General features: G+C 43.1%; 1 long non-coding RNA gene across 3 annotated transcripts in view; it reads right to left on the bottom strand.

Moving 5' to 3' along the window:
- Positions 1–24,829, bottom strand: part of LOC112650388 (uncharacterized) — a 35,219-nt gene that overhangs the window by 3,731 nt on the left and 6,659 nt on the right. For 2 of the 3 annotated variants that reach the window (XR_003130128.3, XR_007414123.1), the window contains exons 4-5: positions 24,071–24,196; positions 19,998–20,170 (exon numbers count right to left, since the gene is read on the bottom strand). This is a non-coding gene — a long non-coding RNA (uncharacterized LOC112650388). Of the gene's footprint in view, positions 1–13,924; positions 15,162–19,997; positions 20,171–24,070; positions 24,197–24,829 lie in introns of those variants that run through there. The other variant, XR_007414124.1, reaches the window with a different exon arrangement.

Raw genomic sequence — 24,829 nt, 5'->3', positions numbered from 1 at the left:
CCAACGAGTTCACACATTTTCCATTTTAGTAAATCTTAATAAATTACTATTATTGAAAATAAGCATTATCAATTATAATCATGTTCATAGTATATAAGACTTGCTACTTCTCCATACCCTTATTTTTTTTAAAGATTTTATTTATTTATTCATGAGAGACACACACACAGAGAGAGAGAGAGAGAGAGAGAGAGAGGCAGAGACACAGGCAGAGGGAGAAGCAGGGTCCATGCAGGGAGCCTGACGTGGGACTCGATCCCAGGTCTCCAGGATCATGCCCTGGGTTGAAGACGGTGCTAAACCGCTGAGCCACTCGGGCTGCTCTCCATACCCTTACGATAACTTAATGTTATTAGTCTTTTTTGTGTGTTTTATAAACTGCATGAGCTTCAAAAGGGATGTGATAGATGACTTTCTGTTTTGCTGATTACTAATAAGGATCACTATATTTTCCTGTGTTCAATAGCTATTTGTATCTTCTTTGTATCTTCTAGTCTATGAACTGCCTCCATATGTCATTTACCTATTATGTTGATTAGAACATTTTAATTTATTGAACTGTTGAAGCTCTTTACATATTACTCATACTAACACTTTGTGTCCTACATAACAAATACTTCTTCCCAGTATGTTTTCTTTTATTCTTGTTCAGGTTCTTTTTCCAATGAAAAATGTTTTAATTTAAATAGATATATTTATTGCTTTTTGTTCTTTTTTTCCTTTTGTTTTTTTGGTGCTTATTGAAGGCTAACCTATCCCAAGAATATATTTTCTTAAATAGTATTATAGTGGTTTTTAAATATTTGGGTTTTTAATCCATCTGAATTTATTTTTTAAGTGATATAAAGTGCTGTACATATTTAACAGTCAGTTGCTGACTTAACATGTCCCTTTTATGATATACTAAATTCACACTAAATTATATCCTTGAGTTAATTTCTGGGTTCTCTATTCTCTTCCCCTGAGTTAAATAGATGTTCTTGCATCAATACTAAAAACTATTTTAATTACTATAGCACATGTGATACGTTGTATAACAATGTTACATATTATATATTTCACATGTAATCCACATACATGCACACAGATTCAAATTTGGGGGTACTGAGAGAAGGCTATGTGATTTCAGAGGTAAAATGATTAATTTGTAATTTGGGAAATCAGAGAACAATTTGATGAGGAGGTGGCCTTTGAGCTGTACTTGAGGTAGGGTTGATCACGACTGACAAATCAAAGTGCATTCCAAGAAAAAGGAATTGCTTTAGCCAAATGACAGAGGCAAGAAAATACAGGTTATGACCCATCCATCACCAACCCATAAGAATAAGTATTGTAGTTTGGTCAGAATATAAAAAATGTTTGGAAAGGAGAGATGTTGGAAATAAAGTTGAGAGAGGTGGTTTGGGGCAACACAGAGACGCCCCAAAGGTCAGGCTAGACAGGATGGACCATCTTGATTCTGGGTATAGGAAGGAGCCCTGGAAGGCATGACCTGACCTGGTTTTAGAAAGATGATGGGTGGAGATTTGATTCCAAGAAGCCAGACAGGGAGACAGGGAGAGCGATCAAGTAAGTCACTATTGCAGAGATTTGAGATTTTCTGCAGAAGATGATAGGCCTAAAGGAGTGGTAGTCAAAGAAACATTTCAGGATTATTTTAGTCAGCATTTTCTATTTCGTTCCTAATACATTATATTCCAAGGAATTTATTGGGGATTGCAGAGCCAAATGTCGTATATTTAAGCAACAAACAAAGAACAAAAGGCAACTTTCCCACTTTTTTCTCCCCCGAGAAACCTCCAAGGTACCTCAAGTACTACATTTTGTGCAATCTGAGTGTTTTTGTAAGAGACTGTCTTTTAGAAGAGCACTTCTGGCCACAGCCTCTATCTTATTCAGATTTCTCAACCTTGGCACAATTGACATATGGGGCCAGATAGTTTGTTGTGGAGACTGTTGTATGCATTGACGTTCAGTAGCATCCCTGTCCTCTATCCACTAGATGCCAGTAGCATCCCCAAGCCACTTGTGACATCAAAAAACATCTTCAGATATTGCTAAATGTCCCCTGAGAATCCCTTATCTAGTGGGCCCTTGAGCCAAGTTCTCTCTGGGTGGACTGGTGGCAGGCCCAAGACATTAGTGATGCTGAGATGGTTGGCAACACTTGGGCTTTAGTGTTGGGCACCAACCCAACCCTGCTACTTAGTAGCTTTAGATCCTTGGACAAATCACATGCAGGCTCACTGAGTTTCAGTCTCCTTGCCAAGAAAATGAAGGTAATACTAACTACTTCACAGGATTGTTTTGGAGATTAGATGAGATGACGTGTGCGTAAAGAGACAAATGCAGTGCTTGGCACGCTACAGCTGTTCAATAAATATGTGCTGACTCAGATGCAATTATCCTCATCGCTCCAATGTAGTTTTTCTCCATACAAAGGGAGACTTTTATCTTTGTTGGAAAATGCTTTAAAATGCCCATGCTTTGGCTCAACCTAAATTCTGGGTTTTAGCATCTCGCTCTTTCTTTATACAAGGCACCTGAAGAATGTTAAGTGATAGCCAATAACCTCGGGTACAAGCCCATCACCAGTCCACTTGAGAGAGCTGCCGCCATGTCAACATCTGAAACAATATTGTTCTGAGAACTGTCACAGCAACCCAGCATAAACCCTTGCCCTGGTTGGGTTGCTGTGGCAGTTCCATCACAATTAGAGCCTCTAGAGTATTAAGGATAATAGTGTGAAGAGCTGAAAACAGGGGGCCTTCCTTCATTCTATCCATGAAGATTCCAGATGGCAATTTCCTGTGAAGTGCTATGTCTATAACTCTTTTTCCATCATTTTCTCTTCCTTCTACCTCTTTTTTCTTTCTTTACTAAGGGTTGATTCTCTCTGCTTAACCTTTACTCTTTTCCTCTCACCCTCTACAGGAAATTTGGCATTTTTATGATGAGTTCCATTCCCTGCTTTCCTTTCACCTCCACTGCGCATCAATGTCTTCTTCTCCACCTCTCAGCACCTCCCTCTTAACTTCTGATTACATATGTAACATCCATTTATTTTTCTTTAGACATTACGCTCCCTACTTATAATTTTCAAAGCAGAGGACTCGATCGTTAAATTAAACTGCTTTTTTTTTTGTATTTTACTCATGTTTTAATAATATGTAAATTTTAAAATCTTCCTGACCCCTGGGGAGAAAGGTTTCCAGCACTTCAACACGATTCTCCAACTTCATGTCTTCCCCTCATCAGTGCTCTCATGGAAATCTGTTGGGATTGTGCTAAGTTTTTCTTAGCAGCTGGTTTAGGCAGAGCTGGGGGGGATTCATGTGCAAGTATGGGAAAAACACTGGGTATTTAGATAGCGCTGTTGTTTCAAGGATCTCTGGAGAGACTGGTTACGCTTAACAAGACCAGAAATGGAATCATTAACACTCACCTCAGCAGGATTCCTGCTAAAAGAGAAACAGTCACCACGACCACCCTCAACACAACCAGCCTTCCCTTCTACTTCCTCATTCCTTGTGGTCCCTCTCCAAACATGGCAGGACCCTTTGTCTCCTTGACAACTGTCCTGCAGCTCCTGACAGATGGGGTGCTGGAAACTGAGGGCTGATAATTATCTTGGACAGGAGCCCAGGAAAACCACCTTTTGCACATAGTAGGCACTCATTATGGAATTGAATGGAGGCCACAGTTGCCCCATACCTGGGGGTGGAATTTGTATCTTAAAACAACTCCCCATGATTTAATCTTTAGTACCTTGTATAACATGTATACACACCAAATAAACACAACACAGAAGGATTTCAAAGAGGCACTGACTGGTGTTTGCTTTCTCGTAGGTTGATCAAACAAGGGTGGAAAATAAGCCAGGGCAATGGTTTAGTAAAGCTTTCTCTGGAAAGTGCCCACCAGTTTCTTGGGAAACTACTGGTCTGGGCCAGGGCCAAGATTTGGGTGTTTTCATGAAGACACCCTCAAACCTTATAGGAGAAGAAACCCAAAACACAACCAACTGAACGGGCACACACAGGTGAACTCTTACTCTGTTTTTGGAATCCAGGCTACATATCACGCTGTCTGTGAGTCCTTCTTTATTGCTCAGAGAAGGCCTCTTTACTTCCTCCTCTTTGATGTCACAGCATTTCCTATGCACCTTGTTTATTTCTCTTAGTATCCTGCATTGTAATGATCCCTTTTCTTATCTCTCTCCATTCCTTGAAGGCAAAGACAAAACGTTTATTCTTCTCTGTATCTATACAGAGTCTAGCATAGCATGAAGTCCAGCCCAAAGGCTGATTTAAAAAAAAAAAAAAGTCCCTATGGAGGGTCAAATCCTATCCACTCTTTTTGTAAATAAAGTTTTATTGATAGGCAACCATGCTCACTTGTTTACATTTATCTATGGCTGCTTTCCTGCTACACTGGCCAAACTGAGTAGTTACAATAGAGAACATATGACCCTCAAGACCTAAACTACTCGCTATCTGGCCCTTGACAGAAAATGTTTACCAGTCCCTGTGCTAGGACACCCCGCCAGTTTAACAAAGTCAGCCAAAATGATGCCATGAGAATGTTAACTAGAATTAGGGAGCCCAGGCTGTCACTGAAATGAGAGAGTCCACTCTGTCTTCTCTCATAAAGACCTTATCTTTTGCTTCAAAAACCTGGAACTCAGATGAGTCCTTTTTCCACATTTGGTTTTTATTCTCATTCACTCCTCCAGGGTGTTTCTCCAATATTTTTTTCTTTCATTCCAGTAATGGAATATGATTTATCCACTAACTATGCTTTTTTGAAGCATGTTTTATATCATAGTAAATAATACTAATAACACCAAGTGAAAAAAGCAAAATAAGCAAATTCACATACAGTCTAATTCCAGCTAATGCTTTCAAAAAGCAACATTCAGGGACAGAAAGGAAAAAATACATTGCAGTGTCACACGTGATCGCTTCTAGATAACTAAATTTGGGTAATTTTCACTCTTTTCTTTATCCTCTGGTATATTTACAATAGCAATGAATCTCTCCTCTCTGCCAAGTATCTGTGATTTAAGCAGTTGTGATTTCAGTGCTTCTGTTATTACATAGACACTGTCTCTAATAGGCCCTCCCACATTGCTACATGTTGCACTCACTCATAAATCCTACCTATGATTCATCTACACCATATTTGTGAAACTGCTTTGGATAAAAGTCATTGTGTGTATGGAAAATATGGTTAGCTCCGTTGTTTGCAATCTTGTAAAGAAAAAAAAAATTCAGGTCATCGCGAAAGCCTAATTTGTGACATTAATTCTACTCATCAGGTCTGTTCATGAAGACAGATTCCACTTTTTCAGTTGCTTCCTTTAAGTAAGTCCTTTCCAATCCAGACTTCTAGCTTCTGCCAGAGGCTAAAAGGGAAAGTGGCATCTATGGTCTTGGTAAAGTGGAAAGGTACTGGGCATCGTGCCTTCAGAGGGGGCCTCCCCTCCCCTGCTTTGTTGTCTTCTAACCGTGTGATGGTGGGGAAGTCACTCCAGCTCAGAGACTCAGTGTTCTCCTCTGCAAAATGGGGTTGGTTACAAATAACTCCCTGAGTTCCTAGGAGGGTTTTCATTCAAGCGTCTACAGCAGTCCAGTATTCAGTAGATTCTTGACAAGTAGTCAACTATTTTAAAAAGAAATGTTTTTAAGACCAGTGAAAGTGCTTATTATGGAAGGAAATGCAAGGTGCTTTCAGTGGAAGAGCCCCAAGAGGAAACGGTACTTCCTGTGTCTCTGACTCAGCCAGAAGCAGGAAGAACGTTCATTCACATGGTCTACTGGCTACATTCTGTAACCTATTTGAAAGATGAATCAGGGGACCCGGGCCTGCCTTTGCCTCTAATGTGCTAGGCAATTTAAATGGGCCCCTGTTTGCTCTTCTGTGACATGAAGGTTTTAGAGGAGAATCATTGTGAGGTTTTACATTTCTGATACAAAGATAATGCGTATTCATAAGATTGCAAAAGTGTGTCATATTGTCCAAACAGTAAGTACAGCACTTTATAGTTTACCACATGCTATCGCATTCACGATCCTCAGGATAGTCCTGGGAGATGAGGAAGGCAAGTATTATGATCTCATATAACAGAGAAGGAAAACGGGCCCATGGTCACATAGCAAGCAAGTGATTGAACCTGCACGTGGCCCCAGGTCTTCTTAATATCAATTTTGCTAACTTTCTGCTCCACCCAGAAGAATACATTTCGATACTCTGGTTGCTGACCTTGAAGACTTGAAGTCTCCAGTGAATCCTTAATTAAATTACCCACATATTTTCTGTTTGATGGGTCCTTCCTTGTTCTGCTCTAGGATTCCCCAGCATGGAAAATTCATTTGTGCAGGGTCATCTTAGCCATGTCCCCAGTCTAGATTTTATTGAAGGGGAAGAGAGAGGCTCTCTTACAGAGTGCAGCCGGTGACGTCAGCAACAGCAAGCTGAGCGAAAGCTCTCCTCCATCCCATGACCTCAGCAGGGAGGTGAAGAGTCACTTCACAAACAGAACTCCCACTGGTTCCGAGCATGGGTGAAGCACCTGCTTTGGTAGAAAGTAGCCTGGACTGGAGGCCAAGTTTAGCTGAGTACCTTGGGGCAAGCCACCTTGGAGGCCCATCCTTGGAGACTCAATGTCCTCCCAGACACATCTGTAAAGTAACACCCGACAAGCTTACCCTTGACTTTAACCAGTCGGTGCATAGACCTTCTCTTCTAAGAAATCCTCCCTGCCTCTTCCAAACAGGATTGTGGACCTTGCTCTCTATCCCTACATCATAGACTTTGTGGACTATACTATCTGTTTATATATTATTATTATTATTATTATTATTATTATTATTATATGTGTAATTATCTATCTTTGCACCAAGAAGTCCACTGGACTTCTTGAAGGTAGGGACTGTATGATTTTTTTTTTCTGTCTCTATATGTTCTTCTGTCCGAGATATTCAAGTTCCCTAGGCATTCAGATTTAGCGTAGGCAACATTGTGCCCTCACAGGGTCTTCGCAATGGCCTCAGAGACCTGGCGGGCTCTCCTCTACCCCTTACCTGTCTGAATCTCCATCCTCTCTCCACATCCCTCGTTCCACCGTAGCCCCATGGGCTTCCCCACCCTTCTGGCACACATAGGGCATAACTGTTGGCCTGACCCTTTGAGAGAACTCAAAACTCTCTGGAGCGCTCCTCCTGCTGACACCTGTAGGCTACCTTCACCACTTTCTTCAGGTCTTTGCTCTGATCTCTCTATCTTAAAGGCTCCAGATTGACCACCTGCTTAATTCTGCAGCCTCTTTCCAAACCCTCTCGATATTCCTCCCCATGCTCACCATTTCTTCTATCCCACAGTGCTATTGACTTAGAGCATACTACTTATGACTGTGATTTTCATTTATTGTCTGTCTCCTTCTCTAGAATAGAAGCTGCACAAGAGAAAGGTTCTATGGTCTGATCACTGGTATATCTCACGTCCCTAGAAAAGTGTCAGGCGCATAGGAAATGCTCACATACCATTGTTGAATTTAATCTACCTACTTTTGTTTTTGTTTTTGTTTTTGTTTTCTGCTGCTTGAGCTGTTTAAATCCCTCAGGACAGTCAGGCTGAGCTCTTCCAATACTTTGCACCTCAACATTCCAGCTGATCTCTTTGACTGTCCTCTGGCCTTTGTGTAGACATGACCCTAGTGACATAGAGTCCCGTGGCATAGCTCTGCTCACAGGAAGTGACGGGTCCTTTAATAATACAGATCTCATCTAGCTATTCGACAGCAATGGCTTTTGCCTTTTAAAAACAACCTGGCTTCTCCTTATACGATAGTTTCAAAACTGAAATTTCAAAATGGGTGGAGGCCCCTGAAAGGTGAGATGAGCTCCCCTTACTTGGTGAGTATGGGGCTGGAGCAGAAACCCCTTTCTGTGGGCTCACCTTCCCACTTGCATTGTCTTTCCGCCTCTACGAGTCATTAACTGTGCTAATCACAACTAAAACAAAGCTAATAATTGCTTCTTGGAACATTGTGTAATGCCGTGGAATGTTGCCACGGGCCTCTGAGAATCAGCCCCTCACTCCGCTCAGAGTAATTTCTCAGGGATTGTAACTCCGCTCGTCTTTAAGCTGAATGTTTATCATTTTCCATTTTATTGTTGCTGGCCCCTCCCCTGCCTTTGAAGTTTCTGAAATCTTTAAGCACTTGGCTGGTCTCTATACACCACAGGTCTTCTCCCTCAAAGAGGGCACCTGGCCAAGAGAAAGGAATCGGAGCTCCTCTCTTGGCTGTGCCTATAAAACAATCAGATCGCTCTGCAGCTTGCCATTTGAAACGTGAGCTGTGCTAAAAGTACAGATAATGCAGCATGTTCCAAGGAGATTAGAATATCCCAGTGGGATTTTGGGTGAATGGAGAAGGAAAGTACTGAGTCCTCCATGCACAGTGTAACCCTCTCTTATCCAGACCGCGTTGTCTCCAAGGGAAGGTCAAGGACATGGACCCACCTATTCTCCTTCTCATAACCACCCTGCTTTGTGAAAAGTTACAGGAGTTCAGAGCTGGGCATTTTCCATGAAACTATTTGCTTGTTCTCTTTGGGACAATTTGGTAACCTCCATCAATAGTTATCCTTTTCTCAACTTGGACAATACTAGCCAAGTAAGGAGACATTGCTTCCCTGCTCCCACACCTCTCCCAGAGTTCTTAGCTCTTCTGACAATTCCCAAGAAAAAGAATGGGCTCCAGTCACTGTGCCATGAGAAGGCCCTGGGTACCTCAGGTCAGAGCCCAGAGCCACCATTCACACTAAAAAGAAAATGTATTACATATTTGAAGTTTAATTTTCACAAATAAGATCTGCACCCAAATAGGCTTTATTCTCTCAAAGGCTCAGTCATAAGTGAAGAAGTTTAAAATGTTGAGGTAACTGGGCCACCTCTGTCACCCAGTTGACACTGGAATCCCAGGTACAATGTGCCCATTGCTGCTCCTCCCATCTCTGTTTGGGTGTTTCCACTAATGGTGAGCCCCCGACTCTCAGAGGCAGCTGAGTCTACAAACACATATAATATTTCCTTGGGCTATTGGTATCATTAGGAACCTGTGACAATATGGTCTGAATGTCTCCAAAATTGGTAGCTATCTCTTGAAAAATATCAGGATCTCATGGTCTCCATTATTTCCTGGGCATTCCCAAGGAAATTTGTATGCTCCACAGATTTGTAAAGGTAGACACTTGTGACGTCTTCCAACTGCCAATGCTTGAAACAGTAGCTGCTCAAGGGGTCTTGGGACACTTTACATCACCGATACTAGTCCAAGCTGCTAGTGCTCTTGTTCTTTCTCTCTCCCTCTTTCTCGATGTCTCTCTCTCTCTCTTCAGTGTCTCTCTCTCCTGATTCGCTCTGAGTCAAAGTACCACCTTCTTCATAGCTCCTAGCAGAGATTGCTCTCACCACCCACAGTCTGTAGTCCCAGTCTAGGGATCCCTGCCTCCACTCCCAACATAGGGATGGAAAGAATCAACTTTTTCCTTCCTAGGAGAACTATAAGATCTCCCTACCAAACAGGTCCCTTTTATGCCATGAAAAGAGGCTTAGAATAGTTAAAATTGTACACATAGACACATATACACACAGCATTCCAATATGAAGCATTTGGATTAATTCATTACCTTAAGGCAGTTTCTCTAGAAGCAGACTTTAAGATGACAATTCAAATGCAAGTGATTTATTAGGGAAATGTCCCCAGAAGAGCCTATAGAAAAACAAATGAGGAAAAGGGAGGAAGGCGCACAATTGTACAAGGGTACAATTCCAGGGTAAGTCCAGCTCCCACCTGATCCTACAGGAGGCTCTGAAGTAGAAATGACACCTGAGCACATCCAGATTTAAGGCAGGGGAGTTGAGTATTCGGATTCTTCACTACAGTTCATCATTGGCAAAGGACCACCCAGCATGTGGTGTAACTCCTGGGTATAGCCAGCTCTTTGAGCTATTGGGCAAAATGGCCACAGTATCCCAGGAGAGCTGTCTGTTAGAAACAAGGGCATCAGAAGCAGAGAAGGAGTACCTAGAAATGTAAAAGGAATCTGAGGGGATCCGGACAGAGAGAGTATCAACATGTCCACTCATTCATCCATGTCCCCCCGCCCCAAGTGAGTTTGGCCCCTAGGCTTTATGTAGCTTTAATGTGGTATCTCTATAGTAGGAAATGGTCAACAAACTTTTAATGGAGTTCTCAGGGTAGGGTGGGCCTGAGAAAGTTCTGCTTCATCACACACCCTACTGAGTAGATATAATGCAGTTTAGGTCCACACGGGCTGTTTGGCATGCATCCACAGTGTGATGGACACTGTTCAAATAAATCTTTTGAAGCCACTTTATAGAGGCTGTTGCAAAGCCATGTTTGTTGAGCCTCTGTGTCCATATGAGCTTGGTCATGTCCCCTCTTTCACTAGATTTTTCTATCCGGCTGCCCATCAAGACCAGTTGAATCACTTTCTCAAAGACGATAAAGACTTTTATGAGCAAACCAGAGCATGCCTCCCAGTTGTGCAGATGCTGGCATTTCTTGGAAGGCAGCGCCTGTGCATATGCAAAATCACCCACACAAAGCTCCCTGCAAAGCCAAATACAAACTCAAATCAAGCTGCTTTTACTTTCTTTACAGTAAACAAACCCAAGTCTAGAGAACTATCAAATCAGGTCTTTATCTTTGTGGCTATCTTCTTATTTAATTTTCCAATAATAACTACTAGACCCCTGTTGCTCCATCATTTTATACCCAAGAACCTATTAACATGACAAGAAAATCTCAAGGCACCGCCATTTCAGTTTTTACCAGAGTTTTAATGGCCCAACATTAGTTTCTGTTTTCTTTCTCTCTCTCTCTTTTTTTCCTCCCTCAAGTAAATAAAAGCATATGTTCCTTTCCCTTTCTCCCTATATCACCTAAAAAAGCAGGAGAGAGAAAACCCTAAAGAGCAAAGCTCTTAAGTCAAACCAGTCCACACAAGTTAGAGTCTCATATCTTTTAACAGAACTTATCCTGTTTCGTCTGACACCCACTCTAATCCCTGGCACATGGTGGCAGGCATTTAGTAAGGGAGCACTGCTGGTTCCTCCCTCCTTCTCCTCCAGTAACTCTGGCCCTACCAGATTCTGTCCCCCCAGGTTCTGTGACAGCCCCTGTGCCTTAACTCAAGAACTTGTTTCACTGTTTATATGGTTGTCCTCTACTCCCAGAGACAAAGACACGAATACCACCACATATCTGAGCACTTAGTATATACCAGGCATTTTCTATCCATCTTCTTATTTTAATCCTCACAGCGCTCCCTTGAGAAGTAAAATTATTTCCCCCATTTTAGATACAAGGAAACTGAGATACGAAGAAGCTCAGTGACTCTTCCAAGATCCTACAGCCAGGACAGGAGTAGAACTTGACAATGAACTCATGCTTGGCTGGAACTAATAATTTCTGTCCTGCCCCAGTTCCTATCCCCTAGCATATGCTTTGGGTCTTCAACTCCCATGTGAACACTGCAGAATGTAAGGATTTCTGAGACCCCACCCACCCTGGTGATCCAACTATGGAAAAACTCTGATTTTGAGCACATAAAAATCCAGAAAAAGAATCAACAGCATGTACCTGGAAAAGAGAAGCGACACCTTCCTTCATTCAGAAATGTCTGTAATAGACCAGCAGCATTGTCCGTCCCCAAGCAGACTGCAAGAACTTTTGCTTATGATTTCCACAGAATGATTTTGTAATACAAGTCTTAAAAAACATTTTTAATGTATTATTCAATCAAATGACCATCCCTATGGCTTGCAACTCAAAATGTCATGGTGGTGAAATACCCATTAGTCACCTGCTATAAGTTCAGTGGAATGTGCTGGAACACAGAGTCTGCAAAAGCAAATATAGTCTTGTTAAGCTGTCAGGTCACATAACATACAGGCTCACGCTATGACACTGTCGTCAGGAGGAAGGCTTAGATGGTGTGCTTCACAAACCAAGAAACTGGTTTCTGAGAGGCCAACTTTTCAATGAACGCTCTTTAAAGCCGAGTTAATGTGTTTCCTACTGTTATAACAACGACATGTGAGTCACATATGTGGTTTCAAGATTCCTGAACTGGATCTGCACGGCTGCTGATGTAATCAGAAATAACCTCTGGGTCCTTGAGACCAGAAGACTCAGGAGGAAAACTGCCCAGCTGATGCAGCTGCTGGTACTCATTTAATGCTCTCGCCAGCATTCCAGCATTCCCAGCATTCAAACCTCCTAGGAAAATTATTCATTAATACTCTACCCTCATTTGAAAAATGCCTTTACTACCAAGGCAAAATAGCTCTAGGAGTCAGCCCACAAACTTATCTCATCTGACGTTCTGGAGGTAGTCTGTTACGGGGGGGAAAGAAACTGAGGTTGAGCATCAGGCGGATTCCCATTTGGATTCCAGCTCTGCCACTTAGCAGCTGTGTGACTTCAGATAGGTCGCTGAACCTCTCTGTCCCTCCATTCTCTAATCTGGAGGGCTGGCAAATTATTCTTACCTCACAATGTTGCAAGAATAAAATTGGCCATAGAATAGCATCCGGTAAGGCAATAGGGTTACAATGCAGGCAACCCGGTATTTGGACCTAGGCTTGCCTGCAGGGAATCTGGCTTGACTCACCTCTGGGTCTTGAGCCCTGTGTGACCAAGACAGGAACCAGCTGGGATGCCTGGGTGGCTCAGTGGTTGAGCATCTGCCTTGGGCTCAAGGCGTGATCCCAGAGTCCCGAGATTGAGTCCCCACATCAGGCTCCTTGAGGAGCCGGCTTCTCCTTCTGCCTGTGTCTCTGCCTCTCTCTCTCTCTCTCTCTGTATCTCTCGTGAATAAATAAATAAAATCTTAAAAAAAAAAAAAAAAAGACAGGAACTTGCTCCAGTTCTGGGTCCTCCAGGTTGTGCTCCCCAATCCCATAACCTGGGGATCAAACACCCAAGGCCTTACAGGAAGCAAGAGGAAGGTAAGAAAGGGAGGTGGCCCTGGGGCTTGAGCCAGCTTTTATGAACAGTCTTTCCTGTGGGAATGCCATTCATAAGCCATAAGTTGATAAGATTGCAAGGCAGTGGGAGTGTGTGATTAGGAATTCTGACCTTTAGAATTTCTGTGAGCAGCCTCTTTGCATTAGTATAAGAAGGGAGATGTCAGCTATAAGGCAAAAGATCATGAAAATGCCGCAGTTTCCTTTGGGCAGAGACGAAGGTAGAGAGAGAAATTCTGTTTTCTGGGGACTCTAGAAGATTCAGTGAGCAAGAAAGAGGAGGGTCCTTATAAGGTGTTTTCAACCACCAGGGACCCAGAAGGGGGGCGCATGAGGGATTTGCCCTGAGGACCACATCGTAGTACTCTGTATCAATCTTCTTCCAGGTAAAAAACTTTTTCATACAGAGAAAGTACTTTGAGCCTCATCCTAATACTATGAATCCGGAATCCCCTTTTGAGAGATGGGAAACTCAAGCTCAGAAACCTTGTATGACCTGGGAATTCTCCGTGAGATCACACTGGAAAAAGAGCCACATGTTGTCTCAGTGTGATAGGTGTCCGTGGTTTACACTTCTTTCTTCAATGCATCATGAACTTGGATTATGTCCTGGAGACCTGGGGAAGGACAGAGGATGTTGTCTGCTTTATAAAGCCCTTGCGTGTTTTCATGGTTCTGTTCCAAAACAAGAAACATGCAAAAAAAATGGCATGCTGCACTGAAACTCTGTAGTGAACACTCAACAGCATGGGGTGCCTGTGCTTCTTCAGAGTATATTTAAAAAAGAAAAAAGAGAAATCCTTGAGAAACAATAAGCAGCTTTATCTTATCAAAAGCTGATATGCAAATGAAAAATGCTTCTTTTTCTAACAGTAGTAATAATCATAATAAAGCGCTTGTCATATTCCAGGCAGCGTGTTAACTAGTTTACATTAATTATCCCTTCAACCTCCTGCAACAGATATCACTATATCCTTTTTTTTAGAGATGAAGAAGAGACGGAAAAGTGAAGTAACCGGCCTAAGGACACTCATCTCGTAAGCGGCAGAACCAGAATCTGAATACGTGCTGATGCCAGAACATGTGCTCTTACTCTTAACTGCCACCTCCCAGAAACTGTATTGGCAGATCACGCACATTTTTTTCACTGAATTAGGAAAAGAAAAAAAGCCACAGCCTCAAGACATCGGAATTATTACTGTCAATTTTCAGTAAGGAAATTGAAGCTCAAAACGTTTATGTGACTTCTCCGTGGCCCACCCACTGGTCAGAGGAAGAGCCAGGAATCAGACCCAGGACTTCTGATTCTGTGCCTACGACCATTTCTCATTTCCTACCTCGCATCCTAATTCTTGATGGGGAAAATGACTGGGGGTTAGTGCCGAATTTATTCCTCCACGAGAAGAAATTGTTAAACTGTACAGAGACTTAGAGCAGGTGGGACCACCCCCACTCCCTGCTGAAAGACTCATTGACTCAGTTACCAACCAATGTTTATGGCACATCAGGTGTGCCCTGGGCATTGTCAGGTACCCTGGAGTTCGGCAGGAGCAGAGTGAAAGATGGGTCTCTATCCTCACGGTGATTCTTGCTGTCTCCCGAATGCCTTCTTTCCCAAGACCCACTCTCCCAGTAGGAGTGAAAAAGAAGTCTGTAAATCTCAGTGGTTTCCTACTGCTTTTCCCCTGGAACCTCTCATTGCCTGTGACATAGTATGACTGCATTTTAGGGGTGTTCTGAGCTGTGACCCCAATGAGGCTGACTGTGGTAACTCTTTCACAAATACATTAGACCCCTTCCTTGCTAGCCTCGATGAGCAGTTTGTCCTGAATGACTTTCTATACCAAACGCCAAGCAGCAAACCTCAGACCACAGACACGTGCCTTGATGTCATCCTGCGTGCAGATACCTGCACAGCAAGTCTCTCTGGACCTTCCCCATGATGGCTTGATTTCCCTGGAAGCTCCCCGGAAGATCACCTTCTGGACCCTGCGGATGGACGGCACACGTGGATCTTTGACATTTCTGCTGCCTGGAAGAGCTGCCAAAGGGAGATTCCTTGGTGTGATGGTGAGAGTGCATCTTGTCGTCTGTCTTCCCTAAATGCAGGGAAGGGTTGGAAAGAAGCAATCAGGTGGGGTGCCTGGCCATGAGCAGTTTCCAGTTGACTTTGCCAGGTCCGAAGAACTATGACCTAACCTCTGCTTCAAGGAGACTACAAACAAATGTAAACAATCAGTTTCCAAGGCCGGTGTCCAACTCCTGGTGGTTTGGTCCCCTCTGCATTGTAATGTATGTCTCAGTGTCCTGGTAACTGCTGAGAGAGGCTCTCAGGCGACATGACCAATACAGGCTGCAAGTCTCAATAGAAAGTGAGGTCCACGTGTGCACATCTTTTTACAGTCAGCAAGGCCTGCTATTTCCAATACCTCACTCAATACTCATAATAATATGGAGAGGCAAGTTTTGCTCTTCTCATGTCACAAAGGAAGGAAATAAAGTGCAGAGTTAGCAGCAGAACTGGAGCTCAACACTACCAGCATGACTCTCCATCTTTTGCTTTATGATAAGATGAGATGATTAATATAATTGGAAGAACTTCCTTGAAAGTTTCTTGCAGGGAATGGAGATTACATCAGCTAATTAATAAATGCATATATCTATATATCCATTTATATCTGTATACCTAGGTACATATATATGGCATTTAACCTTTTGCCTGGCACAAAGTAATCTCTCCCATAAGAAATAGCTTCTCTCTCTGTCTCTTTTTTAAGCAAGGCAACATAGTGTAGTTATTGAACCATGGTTTCTGAACTCAGGACAACTTAAAATGATATCATGACCCAGTACACCTGGGTGATACAATTGGTTGAGGATCAAACTGCTGGTTTCAACTCAGGCCATGATCTCAGGGCTGTGGGATCGAGCCCCCTGTTGGGCTCTGCACTCAGCATGGATTCTGCTTGAGTTTCTCTCTCCTTCTCCCTCGGTGCACCCCCCCCTCCATGCTTGCATTCTGTGTGTGTGTGTCTGTCTGTCTGTCTGTCTGTCATGAATAAATAAATAAAATCTTTTTAAAAAATGATATCATGACCTTGTACAAGTTACTTAACCTCTCTGGGCATTAATTTTTTTATTTGGAAATGGGAATAATGATTTTTATAACCCCCAAAACTTCCTAAGGTTCAAACAAGAGTTGTATAAATAGAAGACAGAAATTTGCTCCCCAACACTGAGGTGTGAGAAGCAAACCATCACTTTGGTAAGGGGGATCTCAGGGGAAACTCTCATCTTCCTTCTGGACATGTGCAAATACTGAGTGCCTGAAAAATGGAAGAATGTATTCTGTTCTCAACTCCACAGCTATTCACTGAGATGATAAAATAAAAATGTTTCCATTCACAAACAGGAAACTCTCTGGCATCATGCTAAGCATGCGCACTCAGCTATGTTGCAAGCGTCCCAAGATGTTGACTCTCGGTAGTCAATTCTGTGGCATTCATGCACCACTCTGTTGTCAAAGATCCTGGCACTTTTCAGGATGCTGCATGAGTTTCTGTCACTTCTGGGACCTGCCATAGCATGTTCCCCCCACCCCCAGGCTCTGGGATGATAACCTCTGTCTACCTTGTAGGGCCAGTTCTGCCTTCTTCTCCACCCCAAACACTAACTTCCCTCAATAAGTATCTCAAACAAAAGCCTAAGGGTGGGAATAGGTATGAGGGTGTCTTTTAGATGCCTTCTCTCTGCAGTGCTGCAACACAAAAGCTTCTGATAAACTCGCCCAAGGTGAGGGAACGTGTACTCTAGACAATTTTCCAATCCCTTGCCAAATAGAAAACACAAATTAATATGACAATGTGTTTCCTTGCCAAGAATAAGAATAAGATGGGGAGGACGAAGAAGAGGAATTGGAAGAGGAGGAAAGGAAGAGGGGGGAAGGAGAAGAAGAAGCAGAGGAGATGGAGGAGGAAGAAATAACATATGTAGCATCAAGTATAGTATGACATGTTGAAAACACTTAATAAATGGCCATATAACTATTGAGCTATTGCATTTTAATGTTACTAAGACTGTCCTGTGATGCTTCAGCACTTTCTTTCTGTGCTTTATTAAAATAGAGGCAGGACATTGGAGTGAGAAACTATGCTATAGAACAAGCATTTTTGTCAGATGGGCAATGACCAGGTTATCCAAAATGAATAGAAATCAAATCTCGAAATCTCATCTAGGCTTTCTCTTACTAACCTCCTCCTCACTGACTTCATGTTGTTTGGCTTGGCTCAAGAAAAGGAATTTGGCATAGATTAATGTTGGGCAGTATCATCTCTGCAAGTGTAATAACTAGTGTGTGAGCAGATCCAAACCAGCAGCATCTTAAAAGAATAATACATCTGACCAAGCAATATTCAGTCCAGAAATGCAAGGATGGTTCAATACCGAAAATGTTAATAACTGCATTACAACATTACGTCAGATTAAAGAAAGAAAAAAAATGATAATCTTAATGACATTTACTATACTTTTCTGATTAAACTAGAAATAGTACAGAAGGAATAGAAGGATAGTTCTTATATGATAAAGAATGTGAGAAGTTGGGAGACCTGGCTGGCTCAGCCAACTCTTGATCTCAGCTCAGGTCTTGATCTCAAGACCATGGGTTCAAGCCCCACATGCTGGGTGTGAAGCCTACAAATAAATAAATAAATAAATAAATAAATAAATAAATAAATAAAATGAAGATTGTGAGAAGTCAATTTAAAAATCATTAATTAAACACCAGGTGCATTATCATTAAATTCAAGAACAAAGCACAGACATTTACTATCATCTGTTCTCATATAACACTGTTCTGGAAGTCTGTGAAATAAAGCACAAAGAGAGATAGGTATTAGCAAAGATATTTAAAAACTAGTTATTATCTTCTGTTTCTTAACCCCAAAAGAAAAAAGTAAGCACTTAATAGAGTTTGGAAAGGCTACTGGTTGCAAATAAATATATAAAAATCAACAACTTCTGTACATAACTGCTATAGGTCATTGAAATATTAATAGGGAAGATAGAAATTGAAATATTAATAGAAAAATAATCATTTTATAAATCAAATGATGTAAACAATCTAAAAATAAATGTAACAATACCATGTAAAAAATAACTCAGCATTTGGATATACCTAAATGTAAGAGCTATAACTATATAACTCTTGAAAGACATTATGGTAATAAATTTTCATTACCATGGTTTGTGCAAAGTTTTATATATGATGCCAAAGCACAAGTAAAAAAAGAAAATACAGATAAATTGGACTTGCTCAAAATGTAAAACTTTCGTACTTCAAAGAACACTATCAAGGAAGTGAAAAAATAACCCACAGCTAAGGAGAACATATTTACAATTCATGTTTCTGACAAGGTACTCGTATCCAGACTATATGAAGAATTCTTCCAACTCAATAATAAAATGACAACCCAATTTAAAAATGGGCAAATGGTCTGAATAGACATTTCTCTGAAGACACTATATAAGTAGCCAATAAGCACACGAAAAATGCCCAACATCATTAGCCTTTACAGAACATGCAAATCAAAACCACAATAAAATCTCACTTTCCATACATCAAGACGGTGGTGTATGAGAACTAATTACTCACTCACCACATCAGAATAATAGCAGCCCATCACGTTTAGCTCAGCAGAAGTCTCAAAGTAAAAAGCGGCATAGAAATTTTACTCAGAAATATATTTTTAAAAAACCATTAAACTAGTTGAAATGTCTGAATATGGCATCAGAACTGATAAATAGGGACAGAGAGAGAAGAGATCAGCAGTCTTTATTAAAAGACTTTTAGTAGTATTTGATTTTTTAAAAATCATATTCCTACAGTATGTGGTGGAAAAAAATATAAAAACTGATTTTAAAAAAGGAAAAGAAAAACATGTATTTCAAGCTTTGTAGAAATTGAGATTCAAAAACATGAGCAATTTTTTTAAGATTTTATTTATTTATTTATTTTTAAAGATTTTTATGTTTTATTTATTCATGATAGACATAGAGAGAGAGAGAGGCAGAGACACAGGCAGAGGGAGAAGCAGGCCCGACGCGGGACTCGATCCTGGGACTCCAGGATCACGCCCTGGGCCAAAGACAGGGGCCAAACTGCTGAGCCACCCAGGGATCCCCAAACATGAGCAACTTGAATTTAAGAGATAAGAGAAAGATGGAAAAGCAGATTCCTTCCTTTTGGGGTTTAACGATCTGAAACAAGTCATTCAAATCTCTCTGCACCTCGACTTAAATGTAGTAACACCCTCTGGCCTGTATGGCTTTACCAAGATTGTGCCAAAGATCAAGTGAGAACGTGAGCGTGAAGACCCTGCTTGAATTGTGAAGCATTACAAATGTCAGCTAATTACAACACAAAAAAAGAGGCTCTAAACATGAACCTGTCTATGCAGGTAAAACCCACTCCGTTTCCTTGTAATTCTGACCAAGGTTTCTCCACTGCACAGTGCCTGGTGCGTAGTAGGGGTCCTGCTGACACATGCATGAATGCACAGGAATGCCATGCTGCGGAGAGATCGAAGATAATAGAACCTCTCAATAGGATCATGAATGGAGCCACTGTGTCATTGCGGTGACATGCCTACTGCACAGAGCGGTGAGGTACAATGGAAAACTGGTTAGAGCATTCCTAACACCCCTTTAAATAAAAGGGTCCTGCTCCTCCAACTTTTGACAGAATAAGTATACAACATTTACACAACATTAAAATGTAATTTATAAACCAGAGTGGTCCCTGGGCAGCGTGGTTCTGTAGAATAATACACTTCGGATGAGTCCTGGCTCTGACATTCAAAAGTGTCCTGGATTTAGATGGACCACGTAACAAGTGTGAGCATCAGCTTCCATTCCACCAAAATAGGGATACTAACCTCTAGTATGTAGGACTATAGCGTGGATGAGAGAGAACATACAGAAAGAGCCTGGCTCAGACTGCTCGGCCGATGAATGCAGGGATGCGTCCCATTCTGCAATGTTCCTGCAGGCCTCCCTGGGAGTCCTCATGCCCTCTGCAGTTGAAATCTGCTGCTTTGTCCACAGTTCTCTTGGGAAAGATAATAGGGGGGTTATCACCACCTTTTCCCGGTGCATCGTGTTATAAATACCTAACCTTTATCTCTGCTTGTCTCTTGCTTTATTTAATGGTGTATTCAGCAAACTAACCCCGTGGCTCCTCTAACCCAAAGGATGCTTGCGTCAGCTCAGAGGCATGGCTAAGGTGCGGATCTCCTGCCGCCATCGGGTGCCAGTCAGATGACTCTGCTGAATTCTCCCCTCTGAACGTGCCCATATTCTCCCCAAGAAGTGGCTTCAGTCAAAGACTCACACGTTTGGGGTCCAGGACTCCCCCTTTCAGAGTCTGTCTGTTACTGCCTGTCCCCCGAGCATAGGCAGTAGGTGATCAAGGGTGGCTTCCTACCAGATGCCAGCCTTGTAAATGTCCCTCTGGGTCTCGGAAAGAACCAGGCTGAGCACAGCATGGTTCCTGGCAGACAACAGGGGGATGAGTCAAGGCAAAAAAGCAGAACTGAGCCATGGTGAACTTGAGTCACCACAATGGCATTTGCCATTCAACAAACATTTATCAAGCTCGGCTGTAGGCTATTTTCTCACATGTCGTCCCACCAAATCCTCTGTTACCCCGTGAATAGGCATCAGTTCCTCATTTTTCAAAGAGGCAGACACGGAGATGTTTGGAGATGTTCGGTGGAGTTCTACTAGCCCCCTCCTCCCCGCCCCACTGCTAGAAACTGTTAAAGGCTGGATTTGAACCAGCATCTCCAGATGAGAAATTGTTTTCTCCATGTCACAGCTGCCTCTGTTTCGAGCATGAAGTGTGTTGATGAATCCTGCCTATGATTATTCGAGAAGGTCTCACATTGAAGAGTTTAATATTTAGAATCTTAGATTTATGCTTTTTCTTAGGACAGCATGTCCCCAGCTCTAAATGATTTATCCGCACATTCAGCAGGGATCTACTGAGTACCTTCCGTATGCTGGGCACCACGCCGGGCGCTAGAACTACAGAGAAGCCTGGGACATGGTCTTTACCAACACCACAGCTTAGAGAAGAGCAGGGAATACATCTCATCAGTGCCTGCACCAAATGGATCAACCCGAGTGCAGCTGTCGGCTCCTGGCCTTCCCAGGCCAACCCAACAACCCAACTCAGCTTACAAGCCCATCCCTACCCCACCTGAGTCCCCTCAGCAGTGTTGTTCATAGCTGAGGAGCATGGCACAACAGGTTAACTCTAAGAGGGGTCATGCCACTCCTCTCCAAGAGCAATAAATGAGCTGCCACTGGTCCTTGCCGACAGTCAGGTGAGCCTGGCTATAGCCATTGGGCAACTCTGCACCCATGGACTGCTTAGAGCACCCCTTGTCTAAGAAAAGGGATGCCCACTGATATCCCAGGCATCCCTCTCACTCCCAACATTTATCCCATCTCCTGCTTGGACAAATTTCTGGTCTGACATCTTAGGCCAATCAGCTGGGGTCCTGAGGACCTATCTCCTTCAGATTGACTTCTCTGAGTCCTGGGATCTCCCCATCACCCAGGCCTTCTGTCAATGGGTAGGGCTGTTTCCTAAAGCAGGCAGACCCAGAGTGAACCAGTGCAGGAAGACCAGGGAATGAAGACACCTGGTCCAGGGGTCTCATCTGCAGACCTTCCATGTGGATCTCATTGTAGGTACCCCACAGGCCCAAAACAGAACATGTCGACAGGTATCTTTCAGGTGGCAAATAACAAAAATCAGGTTGCCTGAGACACAGAGGTTTGGGGATACTCAGGAACGTAAGGAAGTCTCAGAAACAGGCAGCTGCTCTCCCAGGCTTCAAAGAGAATGGCTCCCATGATGGCCCGTGGCGCGAGAAACAAGAGCAAGCAGCCTGGAATTTTTGTCTTTAGAAGCAGCCGTCAGGTTTCCTGTTCTAGTACCCCAACATCCAGCACTCCCTTGTCCACGTGTCTCTCTGTGTCCGATTGTTTGTCCCTCTACCCACAGGTTACTCTGCTATTTCAACTCTTTTTCGCTGATTTTCCTCTGTATGCCATATTCATAACATTGTTAGAGGGAATCTGATCACGTCCCTTTATCAGCATATAATATGGATTACACCTGGAGGGCAGATGGTCAAGCCAGGTTCTCAAGGCTGCTGCTCATTACTTGATGTCTAGATTTTAGCCTGAGAGTGAATTTTGGTCTAATCAGTTGTCACCGTGCATGGAGCATGACAGGTTATACCTAAGGCACTTGTCTAATGGGCACTTAGAATTCCTTGAGTTCATCTCTGCCATCCTTCCTCAAGGACTGACTTTATTTCCCCTCTTTGTTAGTTACTCAGCCAACAGATCTCAAAGGATCCCAAAAGATCCCCAAGATCCCAGCATGCCATGCAGCCCAGCCCAGTGAAATGACCACAATACCATTCATATGAAGAAGTTCCCTATTTGTTGTTGGATGGACCCAATACTAAGAAAAAGAAGAAATCATCTGGCTTTTTTCAGTTACTGCCCTTCTTTCTGGTTCATCAGGATCCCAGTTTCCTGTTTTTTTTTCACCATATTTTTCATCCATCTCTTATAAAGAAACAAACCTGATTTCTCATGAACTCATTTAGAGCCTTGGCTGCAATTGCTTTCCCGAGTAACTCACTCCACATGTTTATCCCTCTTGCCTGATTCACTTCTCCTGGAGGATCTGGCTTTATTTGTTCTTTAACAAATATTACTTAGCTTGATCTGCAAGCCAGGTGCCACAGTGGCTTCTGAGCATGATCAGTCACCTGTCTCATCAATATCATGATCATCGCCCCCACCACAGCGACTTACTTAGCATTTGCCAGGGGCCGACACCCGGATGGGTGCCTTCCCACCCACGCATGATCCAGACCATATCATCCTAGCACAACCACTCTGGGAGGCAGTTGCTATTTGATCTCCGTCTATCATTGAGAAAATTGAGACTCTGAGAGGTTGAGTGCAGTTAAGAAATTAAGACCATCTTGAACCCTTTGAAATTTCCAGGTAACCTGCTAAGTGACACAGACTGCTCTTTGGCTTGAGTCGGCCCTGTTGACCTGAATATGCTCTGACTGCTTTTCATGCCAACCTCTATTCGGAAACTACAACATGGTTACTTCTCTAACAATAAACATAGTTACCCTGCAAGGTTTCCTTTGACCCCTGCCACCCAGACAGCAATACGTACGGCACCAGCAGAGGCCATGTGGGCACACACGCTAAATCCATGGGGATAATGGTCCATATTTGTCCAACACCTCATACTTTGTGCTGCTCTCACTCACCTCTTGTATCTTTACCACGACAGCTCTGTAAGCTCATGAAAGGCAGGTGTATTAGCCCTATTTGTTGCTTCACTGATCCAGGTATTCTTCTATCACTGCACTAACTTGACAAGGATTTACTGAGTACCTGTCCCGTGCTAATCAACAGAGGAACATGATATGAAAAAGGCTTGTTTAACTGTCAAGAAGGACGGCCTAGTGGTGGGTACGATTCCCCAAAGAGGCCATGACTTCCAGGACACTGAGTGCTCTCTCTGTAGATCTATAACCAAGAAGGCAGGGAACTGTACCCAGAGTGGTCAGGATGGTCTCCACACGAAGGCAGAATCAGAGGGGCTGGGGTACACATGAGTATGCCCCAAGTCAAAGGTGAGCAGTCCAGACTTTATCCTCAAGGCCGTGAGGCACAGGCAATGAGCAATTAGAGCAGTTGTCTGAACTGCAGGGAGTCTCTAGACCACCCTTGTCCTTTTATAAAGGGACAAAGTGATCCAGAGAATCCTCCAGAACGCACTGGCTGGAGGAAGTATGAGAGCAACTGCATGGTTTGGTGAAAGAGACCACACGAGAGGGAGGGAGAAGACAGCACGTTATGGGTACCTGCCGTGTGCTCGTGTGCTTCCCATACGTACATGGTTTTAATCCCATCTTACATCTGAGAGAAGATCCAGGAAGAAACCTGGTTTCAGGCCTAGGCCTCACTTCCGGCCATGAGACCTTGAGCAAATCGCTTTACCGCTCCGTGGACCAGTTTCACCCTGGATGAAGCAAGGAGAGAAGTGGGGCTTAGGAGAGCAAAATGGCATTGGATATTCTAAAGGCAACGCTGTTCGTTTGTGGGCTTGTTTCGGTAAGGGATGCTGACCCAAAGCCTCGGAATGTCCCTTGGCTCATTTTAGGATGAGAAAGCTGCATAAAAATGGGGTACAGGGGAGGCACAGGGAAGGGCACAGGCGTGAGAACTGGGTCTGGGTGACAGCTGGAATCCCGACACACAGGTAGATCTCTTTGTCATCGTGGCCAGCTTTGCATCTGCAAAAACACAATGTCTTTCCAGCTTCAAGTGTCTGTGAGTCTACGAGACAGGGGAGGGGGAGGAAGCTCTGTAGATACAAGAGAAAATGCAGCAGGAAAAAAAAAGTAGCAAGTCCTGTGCAAGCACCCATACCCCAGCCCCATTTGCTTGATTTTGGAGGGTTTTTTTTGTTTGTTTTACTCAGTGAGTTGTTTAGTAGAGGCTTATGGGAAAGCTGGGGACTCGTTTTATCCTTCCCCTGGAAAAGGAAAAAGCCCAGTCCCATTTCAAGAGAACAGATAAACCTCTCCCCCCTTTGCAGTTCCTCCTCCCCCTTTGCAGCTGACACCGGGCCACCACTCCAGTCACTCCCGCC

Source organism: Canis lupus, chromosome 11, assembly GCF_003254725.2.
Source record: "Canis lupus dingo isolate Sandy chromosome 11, ASM325472v2, whole genome shotgun sequence".
Taxonomy (NCBI): domain Eukaryota; kingdom Metazoa; phylum Chordata; class Mammalia; order Carnivora; family Canidae; genus Canis; species Canis lupus.
This window is presented reverse-complemented; position numbering and strand designations above follow the sequence as displayed.